The following is a 14056-nucleotide window of genomic DNA, read 5'->3' as shown; positions in this document are numbered from 1 at the left end:
GACCTTTGTTGGAGTGGACTTAAAACCAGTCATGTCTGAATTGGGACGTTTCCGAAGATGGATGCCTTTTTCTGGTACAAACCGGCCTCTGATTTTGCCCAGCCAATCACATCTGAGGATGATTTAAAATGTGACAATGTAGAGGTGTAGATTTTTACTCTTTCAATTCTGCCAGGAAATCTTGATTTAATGCTAATATCTCAAGTACCTATGAAAGTATTACAGCAGTAGAATAAAATGCACTTATGAGTAAAGTTCTACTTTCATGCCTCCTTCAGTGTAAATCTGTTCAGCCTTTATGACTGTAGATGAGAGTAAAATGTCTAACGGAAACTAAAATATCTTGTACACCCCTTCTCATCGTTTTACCCACGGTTGGATCTTCGCAAAAATGTTCTGAACAATAACTGTGCTGAACAATAGCTGACTTTGTTAGTAGATATCTAAGGACCTTATTCAAACGTTGGTGCCAAAATGTGTCAGCCATCCCATCTTTTATGTTGTCAGTGCCATAAGCTAAAATACAACAGATCGGACATCCTTCACGTTTATGACAGAATATTCCATCCACCATGCTCTAATAAGGGCACTAAGGGGCAGATTTACTTATATTTGGTGCAATGCAGCAAAACAACTAGCTGTGTTGTGTCAAATGGAGCAGCAGGATGGGAAATTACTAAGTATGGGCTGAAAATTTGTTCCGCTCGCGGAATTTGCGGATCTTCCGCAATTTCTCGATCCGTGAATCTTGCGAAATTGCGGAAAAATCCGCGAATCCGCGAGCAGGACACATTTTTTGCAGGAAGCACTTATATGCTTCCTGAGCAGCGCCACCTTGCCTACTTGCAACTATTCTCTAACCCTGCTCTGACCCTCGAAGCAGGGTCAGAGAATAGTTACAGTATGGCACGAGGCTCCTGTCCCAAAAATTAAACCTCAACAGGAAGCAGTTACAGATAAATAACAGGTGCCCGAGTTGAAGCTGAAATTCAGTAGCGTTTTAATCAGCCAAAACATTAGTGAGCATGTTGAGGCTGGGCAAGTGTGCTTTAACCCCATCCTTGCCGTCGGAAATTAGCTGTAATACTCGAGGGAGGTCTTTGCATCCATGAGTTTCTCAAGCGCGATCCCCTTGTAGTTCCTGTGGCCAGGAGGCTGCTTTCTCCTCACCTGCTGCCCTGCTCGCTCTCTGACCCTTTACACAAGAGACTTGTGCACACGCATAGAAGCCCCGCACCACACACTAGCAGTATCAAACGTTTTTCCCGCCCTTTCCCAAATATGATGGACAGCTCACTCAATGGACCTCAGTGCCTTTTGGCACGGTGGCAAAGTTACAGGCACACATGGTCACTGGGGACAAATCATCTGGCCCTTTACGCAGCTGCAGTGTAGAAAAAAGCACTATACATTTAGCCAACGAGGTAGCACTTACTGATTAGCCAGTAGAATGTACTCCAGTTAAGTATGGTGCAAATCGCCAAAAAATCAGCGATTTCGCGGACCGCAGATCCGTAAAATTCGCCGATACTTAGAAGTGACCATTACAACGCAGGCATGACATCGTGATGCCTTTACAATGAAGCCATTACTTTGCATAAGCCATTACAACAAATGCTATTACAATGCAGAAAGATTTAAAATGCATACCATTAGTTTTAGGTAGGTTGTATAGGTAAGTTATGTTTTTGATGTTTTTTTGTTATTTATTTCTTAGCTTTGTCAAATTTAATGTAATTACAAATTTAATATTAATATTATTAATACAATAAATAATTTATAAAAATATTCTTGTGGGTGTAACACCCACTCCCTGGCTCGGAATGTGTGGGAAAAAGGGTTTTTGGGTGGAGGATGCTTTAAATACCCAGGTATTCATTGTAATACATGGGTATTACTTTTGTTATTTAATGTTAATTTTAATTTATGATAACAAATTTAATTCACTCTTTTAAGGGTGTAACGTACCCTGTGGCATGAGATGTGTGGGAAATAGAGGTATTAGGCCAGGGAGTGTATTAATACTCAGGCATCATTTTTACTAACTGAATATTTATGTATTGTAATTTTCAATATTGCATCTAATACTGTGAAAATAATTACAAACAATACACTTAGGGGTGTGACATCCACCCTTTGGCTCAGAATGTGTGGGAAATATTGATTTGGATGGGAAACTGTATTAATACTCTGTAATTATTTTAATACCTGGGTATTCATTAATGATATTACATGTAATACTTTACAAATAATTTTTAAACATAGGTATTAATTTATTTAATTTTTTTATATTCATTTTTAATAATTTTAAAACAATTAAGAACAATTCTTATGAGGGTGTAATACCTACCCTCTGGCATGGGATGTTAGGACGATAGGGGTTTAGAGTGGGGGAGTGCACTAATACCCATGTATTACGTTTAATACTTAGATATTAGTTTATTTTAATTTTTATTAATCCATTTTAAAACAGGAATACTCTTGAATGGGATGTTAGGGTAAAAAAGGAGTTTTGGTTAGAGAAGTGTATTATTAATTAGGTATCAAGTATTAATACCTGGGTATTCATTTTTTACATTTTAAAAATAATTATGAAAACACATAAAAATTGGTTAGCATAGAGATATTTACTTTCAAACAATTTAAAAAAATTAAACAGTAAAATTTAAAGACATATTTAGAAGTGAACCAACATTTTGTTTTATTGAAATGTATTTAATATAAGGTAATATAAAAGGTTTTTTTATTTAATAAAATGTCTAACAGTAGTTTAAAAATATGTACAACATTTCTAAAAATAGGTAAAAATATTGTCTCATGGCCCAGGTGGACATTGTTGTCTTCTCTAAGTTAGCATGAGCTCGCTGCTTGTAGTACGTGGCTCTGAGCATGTTACTCTCTGGCAGTTCCTAGGATTTAGTCTGAACATTGTGAGCAAGGTCGATAAACAATGCTCCTTGTTTTTCTGTTCTGGTCAGGCCCTAGCACCTACACGAAACATACCAATGCAGCTGTTGTTTGGAAATCGTATGTTGGTTTTATTGGGATACATGTATAGGAGAGACACATTTGCAGAGGGACCTTATGAGGTAGAAGAGCGAGACAGCACCTATGATGTAGAACTACCATCTATAGTCTAAGGTATTGGGTCTGCAGACAAAACCAAGAAATCTTCTATTTAGGATTTATGGCCTAGAGGCTTTTTTTCCACGTACATCTCCTGTTGAGAAAAAAAGGATCCGAGGATCCTTACAATGAGTTTGCTGAGTGGTCTAATTCCTCCTGTAGTGGACTGCACCACCTGGGGGACGGTGTTTGCTTCAATGTATAAATTGTGCTTTGGCACCCCTCGATGAGCATTCTGCTGAGTGTTCTAAAGAAGGTACAGGATGAACACAGGGCTGGTACAACCCTGGATATGGGAATGAAATTAAAGGGCATGTTCCCTATAGTCTCTGATATGATTCTGCCCAACATTAAAGGTGAAGCAGTGGGCTTACAGGTGTGCCAACAGCTGGCGGCAGAGGTGGACGTCAATTGGGAGCGACAATTGCCGATTATTATTGTGGATGTGCAAACATCCTTGGGACGCAATAGCTTAGGGATTCAAACATTTACTCAGCCACAGGATTTGCGTGACTGCTCTAAAATTAAGACACCCACGAGGTTTCAGGTTCCTGAACCTCATTCTCCTCATTGTTTCAGGAATCATCGAATCATCGAATCAACAATTCGGTGAAAGGGCGACAGGATTGCAGACAAGGCGAGCCTACACAAATGAGACATGACCTGTGGCGCCAGTTTGATGTGAAAGCCCCGTTTCAGAAGAACATAGTTGCTGCTTGGACTGCAAAGTATGCCTCAGATGGTGAGAACCCTGCTCCTCAACAGGAGTTAGGCGGTATCCCTCCTGGACAGCCTGGCAGAGGTTACCATAGTGCAACAGGCACTCCATTGGTGCCTGGAGGTGAAAGCAACTGACAATTTTAATACCATGGAAACAGCTGCACTTTTGTTGCTCCTCCTGATAGCCTTCATGAAATAGGCCTCCAAATTGAAGTTGATATTAAACGCACTGTTAGGGCAGTCTTTTGGAATTATCTCACATCTTCTTATGATATTTTGTCGGGGGAGGATGTTGTGCCTCCCCCTTTTATTCTCTTTTATTCTCACAATATGTACCTGATGATGATAACATTACTTATGCTTCGGGAAGGGCATTATCCTGAGCACCTGGATTATGTCACAATCAGGCGGGTTGGGACAAGGATTCCCCAAATCATGTGATTCCTTTGCATTCTACTTGTCCGCCCCAACCTCAGTATCCAATTAAACGTGACCCTAAAGCATCAGAAGGTGAAATTCTTACCCGGTTGGAATATCAGGGTGTAATTAAACCCTGTGTTTCATTGATGAATAATCCTCTTTTTCCGATATTGAAACCAGCCGGTTCATATCATATTGTTTTAGATTGCAGACATTTAAACAGTCACATTCGTACCTTTGCGGTACAGAACTCACATAGCTCTGCGTTAGTTAATAATATTGTTAGAAAAAAATATAACGTGACTTTGGATATTTCCAATGGATTTTTCAGTCACACATTGGCTCTTGAAAGCTGTGATTTGACTGCATTCAGCGCATTAGTCAATCAGCAACAATTTGCGAGATTGCCTATGGGACATAAGAATAGCCATGGGGTGTTTGCGCCACACATTTTGGCGATTTTACATGAGATTGACCCTGATGTCGTCTCGTACGTCGATGACATTTGCTTGACAAATGATAAAATAAATCTGCATCTTATGTGTGTGGAGCGCATTATCTCACACTGTGATTACTTGGGTTATAAACTCACTTTTGCTAAATCGCATATAGCTTTCTTGGATGTCCTTTGCCTTGGTTATGAACTTAATAATGAAGGTAGGGCATTGGTCCAACACTTTATGGAGAAATGTGCTCAATTATAGCCTCCAAATACGCTTAAGAATTTGAAATCTTTGCTGCTTTTTTTTAATTTCGGGGGGACAAGGGTACACACTGCTTTATGCATTGACACAACCGTCTTTTTTATCTTCCAGTTGGCTTCTTGCATATACTGCAGTACTTTGGTCTTTGCAGTCTGATCTGCTTGCCACTCCGTTCTTGTTAAGGAGAGATAATCCCACAAATGTGGTCATTCAGATTGTACCAGGAACGTTAGGGTTTACGTAAGTGACTTAAAAGGACACAGTTCTCATTGCTTGTAAATTACATTTGTATACTCCTGCAGTGTTGCGTTTTTCTTCTAAAGATTTTTTTTAACAGCTTTTCAGATGACGATTCAGAATGAATGCTTCCTGGCTCAGGGTAAACCCATTTTCATGGTTTCACCGGTGCCTGCATTAAAAGCAGTCACGAAGGCTAGTGTACAGAATTTTAAAGCTTTGAATCCCCAGTGAATACAATGGGCTAGTTCTTTGATGTCCACTAATGCCAATTTTATCTTTGACCATTCATTACAAATGTAGGAGTTTTTACAATGTGAACATGTTCATCCTCCTCCATTGTCACTGCTTCCCCTTGATCAGTACAAATGCATTATTTACACTGATGGTTCTGCACAACCTGGCATTGGTTCCAAGGATGCTTATTCCGCAGCCTGTGCAATTGTGGCAGGCACATTAGTAGATGGGGGTTTCTAATTTTCCTTGGTGCACACATAATCCCTTAGGGATTATACAGCATAATTAGCAGAGTTATGTGCTTTGGATTTAGCGCTAGAATTTGCTGATCCTGAAGTTCCCACACTTGTAGTGAGCGATTGCATTTGCTGTGTACAATCCTCCAATGACAACTAACTTTTCTATGGCCAGTTCCTACGGGTTCGCAGGAACTGCTCCAATAGAGAGGACTTTGAGGTGCATGCTAGGAATCTCAGTGGAAAATTACGGGACAGACACTATCCAAATTCACTCATAAAAAGATAAAAAAAGAGAGCGGTTAACAACAATAGGGAGGCCCTCCTGGAAGCTCCAATCCCTAAACCACCTCTGACTAGACTCACGTTCGTGAGCACCTTCAATACTAGAAGCAATGCCATCCAGAAGATTGCCAAAAGACACTGGCACCTTCTGAACCATGGGAGAGAGAAAATTGCGCAACCCTTGTTTGCGTTTAAAAGGGCAAGCAGCATTCGGGATCGACTTGTTCACACACGCCCAAAAGAGCTCCCTAGGAAACTTGGTGAAACACTGTGGAACCTTCCACCAGCTGTCGGGCATCACCCTTGCGGCACTTGCTCAGTCTGCCCTCAGACCAAACACACGAAGGAGATAGATATAGGCACCACGAGACCTTGGTTGCAGAGTAACTATAGTAATTGCAATAATACCAATCTGATTTATATGCTGACATGTCCTTGCTCCACACGATATGTGGGTATGACGACCCGCAAAGTCCGCACTAGGATGTTAGAACATAAGAGTTCTTTTCGTTGTAAGAAAAAGAAAAACAACACTAAACTTACGAGACATTTCCTGGAGCGTGCACATCTAGAAACGGACTTCCAATGGACTGTCCTGTAGAAGCCATATATACCCAGTCACATAAGTGATGTGTCGGGTTACCTTTTTAGAAAAGAGCAAAAATGGATTTATAAACTTCGGACTGATACAGGAGGATTAAATGATGATATTCCTTGGACCTCCCTGTAGCCTTGGCACTAGTGAGCAATAACTGGGATATACTGACTGTAATAGGGTGTGTCTATATAAACATGCACAATCATTAGGATGGTTCCCACATTGTAAGATTTTGGAGCATCTGCATAGTTATGCCCATTGAATATACTCTGAGGCCACTCATGGCACACTACTCAGAGCACTTGCGTTCCCAAAAACAACATTGGAATATCACGGAACAATAGGTTGCAGTCATCGCACTACGAAGATGTCCGAAATGACTTCATTGGGCAGCTGTGATTGCCCAATGACTGGTACTTTTTTCAAAAACAACACATGGTCAATCATGATTCTATGATATACAGGTTGGAGCCTTCAGAACTACAAAGATGGCCGATATGATGTCATCGGGTAGTTCTGAGTGCATCTTCCCGCGTGATTTCGAGCGCTAAGTAGTGCACTCTTGTTCCTAAGAAAACAAGCTCAACTAGGCTTACTTTGTAGAAAAATAGGCAGTGACTCACAACACTGGGGGCATTCTAACATCATATGCACGTGAGGAATAATCATGGTCTAATGATTACCAGATTATAGTGTTAGGAACTACAAAGATGGCCGATATGACATCATATGGTAGTTCTGAGCACGTCCTCTCGCGAGATCTCACGAGATTTCAAGCGTAAAGTAGTGCGCTTAGTTTTCTTATGAAAATAAAGACCAATAAGGCTTACTTCACAATAAATGTCTGATAATAGTGTCCTTGCCACTAATATATACCAATTGAAGGGACACATGATAAGATTGCCACTATCTAGTATACATCTTAAAGGTGGAGGGATACCTCACTAACAAACGCTCACTAGACTACTTATACTAGCATCTCCTACAGATCGGTGCCTCCCCCAAGTCTCATATGGGAGCTTGAGGTACCGACGGAAAGGTGAGCAGCTACCACAGAATACTTTTAGCTATACTATGTTGTAAACTTTAGCAAATCACAGGTTTTGAAGATCAGAATGTTGTAAAATTCCTGAATAAGCATACAAAGGAGTTTTAATCTTCCTTAAAGTTTGGTGTCTTAGTCGAGTTTCTGGGTCATTTTGAGGCTTAGTACACTGAGTTTGGGGTGTTTATCTACCTCACATGTTTTGCCTCTAGATATAGGGCATTTGGTTATAGGAATGATTATAGGCAGGGTGTAAAGCGAAAAACATTCTTTACAGTACTTTGCCACATCCTTTTGTTTTCCCTATATCTGTGTAGTGCGGGCTTCTTAGTACCTGAGCAGTGTCCAGGTGAGGTGAGGTCTATTCCCCTACCACAAAGGGTAAGCATAAAAATTAATTATCTGACACACATTATTGGTTGGCTTGGTGACACACTATGCACATGAGACTGATGCATCGAATACAGTACTAATGATATAACGTTTTCCTTCACAGAATTCACAGTAACCATTGTGAATCGGAGGGTTAATGTCCATGGTTGTTACAGGTTGTACCGTTTCTAACGAGTTTTACTACAATTTGTTTTGGTGATGGTGGTGAATTCTATATTTCACTATTAGGAGTGCAACTATTATACGAGCAGAGGCCCTGACGAATGCCAAGGGATTAAATACCCGTTAGGCAGAAACATGTTGGCCCGTATGTAGACAGATAATTGTCACTGTCTTCTCTTGCACTGTTCTATTTTTTAATTAGGAGGCGTGTCCAGTCCGCAGAATAAAGTATTTAGAAGGAGGACATTCCATCCTATTTTAAATCACTTTCTTGTTCGTTGCACTATTTCTTCTTACTTTACCATCAAAAGATCAGTCATCATGGACGGTTTGTGTATTTGGTGGACCAAATCCTGATACAACAATAAGGTGCGGAGCTGAGTGTCCCACTAATCAGGGGACCAGCCTCATTTGCACATGGGTTTGGCCAAATGATAGGACTGATCATTGAGTCTAATTTGATGGAAACCCTTTACAATCTGTTGTGGATTAATCAGCCATTTTACGAATAATCGATGATGTACCGGTCTCCTCTATTCATGTAGTGTTAGCCTTTTGTTATGTGTGTGCGATAAAGATATTTTGAGATCTTGTTGACTCAGTATCGACAGTGTAGCCTCTCAATTTGGCTGTTAGACCCCCTGTGTTTCGTGTGTTATACATTCAGTTGGTGCTGGGGATAAAATCAGGTGTGGGTCTTTAAAATATATATCCCTTGGACCCTATTTTAAATGGTTTTGTTTAATCCAACAAATTTTTCTAGTCACAAAATGATTTTCGTGATTCTAAAGGTAGCGCGATCAAGCATAAAATGCTTTGGGTCCGAGTGGCCACTCTTAAGGAACGTCTGCCTCTCACACATGTTATTCATACATTAGGACATCAGTGTGTGGGAGCATACACTGTTGGTCATTCATTCACTGATGAGGCAGCCAAATCTGCAGTAGCCACTTGCTCAGTAGCTGCAGTTACTAGGTCTAAGACTAAAATTGATGATGACATTCTGGCCGCGACAAAGGAGGGAACCCAGTTTCCCCAATGTTTTCCTTCTTGTAACACATATCACTTGACGTCTGGTCAAATTCCATTTGCAACAATACCATATGTTGGGGATCGGCTGATTCCCAAAAAAGACTGTAGACTTTCTTTGATCGCTGCTGCACATGAAGGTGTGGCTTCCGCCCATGCCGGAGTTATGGCAACAATTTTGCTTTTACAGCAACGTTTCTGGTGGTGTGGCTTATACCAGCAAGCACGTAAATATGTTCTTTCTTGTGACATTTGTCAACAAATTGAACCTTCAACAGTTTCACGACCACCTCATAAACAACTCTTTATTTCAAATCAGCCATTTGGTCATATTTATCTTGATCACTGTGGTCCTTTGACTTCTGACAATTCTTTCAAATATATTTGGTTCCTTTGGGTTTGGCCGCAATGCAGTGCTGACGGTCAATCTGTTATAAAAGATTTGCGTGTCTTTGTAGGGACATTTGCCTGTGGCACCTTCGATTCAGACCAAGGTCCGGTGCCTCTAAGGCTTACCTTGATTCAATGAAGTCTCTGGGGTTGCATGTGCAATTCTCGTCCCCATATCGACATGAGGGCAATTCTGTTGTGGATCTGATGAACTGTGACTTAAAGCCGTCTTTGACAGCTAGAGTATTATGTACTAGCAGGGGCTTGCTAACTTAAGTGTATGCAGTCCAACTTGCACTTAATAATCTTCCTAGAAGATGTGGGTGGACCCCTTGCTACTTGCTCATTGGCATGAAAATGTTTGTGTCAGACCTTGATGGTCTGGACGTTGTGAAAACTTAGCAAATTCCATACGTATTCCAAATTACTTAGTGTGATGTTATTATGCCTGGAATACACACCGATGACTGGGATGTTAATGCTGTTTACTCACTTTTTCAGATTTAAAATATTATACTGCTTTTGATACTGAAGATCTGTATTTAAATTCTGCAAATGATGCTGATTTATTCTGTTACCAACATTATGACCATCTTTTTTACACAAATCCAATACTCAGAGACCACCTTTTAATTATACACAATGGGAGTATTGCCCGACACTATTCCAGGGGAGCAGACAGACTCAGAAGAGTACATTTGTATATTTTCGTGGTTACAATCTTTCTGACCCAAGATCATATTTTAAAAAATGTAATTTGCCTACACATACCAAATTCATTCTGACTCATACTAAATTGGTCTATTCTTCTTCCTTCATAACTGACTTGTCCAAGAAAGGTTATGATTTCTACTCACCAGCAGAGTTAAGGGGCTGACGTGGCTGGCTGCTTCTGCTTACACGGACTGCGTGGAGCGTCGTTGGATTTCTTTGATTCCCTCCTTGGACGCGGCTCTCCTCAGAGAGTCGCTGCTGCACATTACAGGACCCGCCCTCACCGCCCTCACTTCTGCGGAACTGTGAGGCAGTCTGCACACCTGTAGCCTCTTCCCGCAGCGGCCCCGCCCCCCACCCGGTACAGCATAAACGTTCGCAGCACCCGCTGCGCGGATGCTACTCACCAGCAGAGTTAAGGGGCTGACGTGGCTGGCTGCTTCTGCTTACACGGACTGCGTGGAGCGTCGTTGGATTTCTTTGATTCCCTCCTTGGACGCGGCTCTCCTCAGAGAGTCGCTGCTGCACATTACAGGACCCTCCCTCACCGCCCACACCGCTGCGGGACTGCGAGGCAGTCTGCACACCTGTTGCCTCTTCCCGCAGCGGCCCCGCCCCCTACCTGGGAGGATATAAACAGTCAACTCGTCTCGCGCAGCGGGACGCGCGCGGGACAAAGTCAGGGGCGACGACTGGGCAAAGAGCGGGCCGTTTGAGGCCGTTAGAGGCTGGGAGAGACTGGACTGGGCCATTCTCTCTGGCCCTACCCCACCACAACATTCGTACTGCCTCACGAGCACCCTGACCAAGCACTATTTCAACCCGTGAGTATAGAGACAGGGTTGCTAAGACCAAATTGAAAAACGGTACACTAGATGACTTTATTACTAGGACCCACACAGCCATTGACTTGGAGATTGCCAAAATGCAACATAGAGTGTCTATTGAATTAGACGCTGCAAGAAGGCTATCACAGGAGCTAGCAGCGACCAAAAAATCCTCCCTAGGGTCTATTGCCTTCGCTAAAACACCTGATCTCCCAACTGGTCCTGCTCCTACCCTGATTGTAACACAGGCAGATATACATCAGTCATTAGCACTCACGTTATCCATACCTAAGGGGGGTCTCCACCTGCACCCACTAACTCCTTAAGACCTTCACTGGGTGGGGCTGCCAGGCATGAGAAGGAGGATGAGGGGGGCCCCTTGGAAACGGTGCCAATCCTCAAATCCATGGAATCGGGCGGGGGGAACTCTCGTACCACTCAAAAAGGGCCACATAACAAAAGGAAGCGTAATAACACATCAGCATACTCTAGAAAAAAAGCCAAGAGAGCGAAGGCCCAGATATCCACCAAGGCACCACTCCTGCCACCCCTAGACCCCGTTCCAGTGAACAATGCACAGTCATCTGAACTAAGATCAGAACCCAGCCCTGTACAAGTGGCAGCTGCACATGAAAATGTCAACCTTGTAATAGAAAGTGAAACTAGGGGGCTCCACTTTGTATCATAAAAGGGAAGGATGTGGAATTCCTAACTATCGTGTGGGAAACACTTAAAAAACTGTTAACACCCCTTGAAGTGAGACTCTCACATATAGAAACTCAGCTCTTGGAGACGAAAAAAAGTATTGTGAACCTAGCAACTATTAGCATGCATGACAAAAAACTAACCCGTATACAGGAAACCAATAACATCATATTATCACATGTTGTTGAAACACCAGCTGCTGCTATTTCCTTGGTTGCCCCGAAAGTTAAACCTCCGGGCACTATTAACATCACATCATTACCTGCGGCTATAACACAGGTTGCTGCTACCCCCAGTGCTGTCCCGAAGGTCAAACCAACTCCTAAACCTCGACACAAGGTTACTACACATACCTCTGTCAATAGGGCAACGGTGGCCATTAACCAACCGACGGTTGCCAATTTACCACCCCAGACATCCGCGCAAGGCCAACCGGAACCACCCCCAACAGAATCTGCCATCCCGAGGGCTACTGGTAACAATAACAACTACCCTACCATTCAGAGACTTAACACTAATAACAATCGCCACAGTGGTTATGTCGATCTTCCCCCTGAGGTAAGACCCTATGTAGTTGTGCTGACAGGGGTAACGGAACTGACTCGCCACCAGCAGGAAGACTTTGGTTCACTTAAGAACAAAGTAATCCACTGGCTTAATGTCAACAGGCCAATACCCAACCATATGAGGAGTAAAATCCTCATGGTGCGCAGGGTTCCCTGGGTAGGCACCTCACATAAGTACATCTGTGGCGATTGTGTAATCGTCTCATTTGAGAACCCCAACACTGCGCATGCCATATACTCTTGGAATTATAATAGTGCAAATTCACCAATAGCATCTAGACCCCTCACATACTTCTACCCACCTCACTCATATTCGAACTTGGGAGGGAACTGGAGCTGGATCCCGGAGAGAAAAGGTGGCCGGGGAGGGCTACCTAATCATTGGACAGACACATATGGTGGGTGGACTGGGGCACCGACCTTTAACAGATACGGGTGCCTCGAGGAAGTGGACTGACTCCCAAACAGGTCACCTACGATTCCATTAGTAGCTGACCCATCCAGTCGCCTCGTCCATCCCTCGGTCCAACCAGCTCCTACTACACTAAAATCCCAACAGGGGCAATTTGTTTTTCTTCCACCACAACGACAGTTGGGGAATTATAATCAAACTGACGGGGAAGGCAGGCACAAGGGTAGGGCATCTATAACACTCAAGCCTACCTTTGACAAAACCAACAACTCTGATAGGTCCAAACTAGACCCGACTAATAAGGACAGCCTCTCTTTTGAGGTTTGCCCAAAAACAATGCTAGTGACATCAGTCAAACCCCCCCCTACCAAGCAATGTGAATCCGGCCCATGCAAGTACTCTCTGACATTAGCCACCATTGACACATCGGAGGCTCCTGGAGTAATATCCATACTCTCCTGGAATGTCGCCGGGCTGGCTAATAAATTGGACTCTCCTGAATGGGGGGAACTAATTGAAGGGCACGATATATGTATTTTTCAAGAAACGTGGGCTAGAGTAAAACACCCTCGTGCAGGATATGCTACCTTTGAGATCCAGGCAAAATGGGGTGGAAAGGATCGACCTTCAGGGGGCCTTTTGATCTGGGTGGGTTCCTATCTAGGTTGCAGGGCTACACATCTGGAAACTAATTCAGCAGACTTCCAGTGTGTATCTCTGGAATGGTCGTGTGGTGCAAAAGTTACACTGATTAACGTATATTCGAGAGCGGTTGGGATAGGAGCCACCTCAGGAACATTCGAGGATCTAGCATTGTTCCTTGACTCCACCACTTTTTGCTCACCCGTAATTGTTGGTGGAGACGTTAACACCCAGTACGAACCTCTCCCGGACCACTTGGCAGGTATAACAAGTGAAGAGGATGAAACTTGGAACATCCCCACCTTGATGGGACCCCCGATAAAGGCTTGGACACCACTTGCCACCCAAATAATGTCCTTCTCGCTCTGTCATTCGCTGAGGGCTTGCAATGGGCGAATTAAAGGGGACATCCCACCAAAATACACCTTTAGTAGACCAGGATATGAGTCATGTATTGATTACATCCTGGTCTCAGTAAAGGATTGGGACAAAGTGAAGGACTTTGGAATAATTTCCAGGTCCGACAGTGACCATAATCTACTTTCACTAAGATTCGAGATCCAGGGGTCACATACGGCCCTGGTAGAAGAAAATCTAGCTCACCAGGT

Source organism: Lissotriton helveticus, chromosome 6 (assembly GCF_964261635.1).
Source record: "Lissotriton helveticus chromosome 6, aLisHel1.1, whole genome shotgun sequence".
Taxonomy (NCBI): Eukaryota; Metazoa; Chordata; class Amphibia; order Caudata; family Salamandridae; genus Lissotriton; species Lissotriton helveticus.
Note: the sequence above shows the minus strand (reverse complement) of the source record.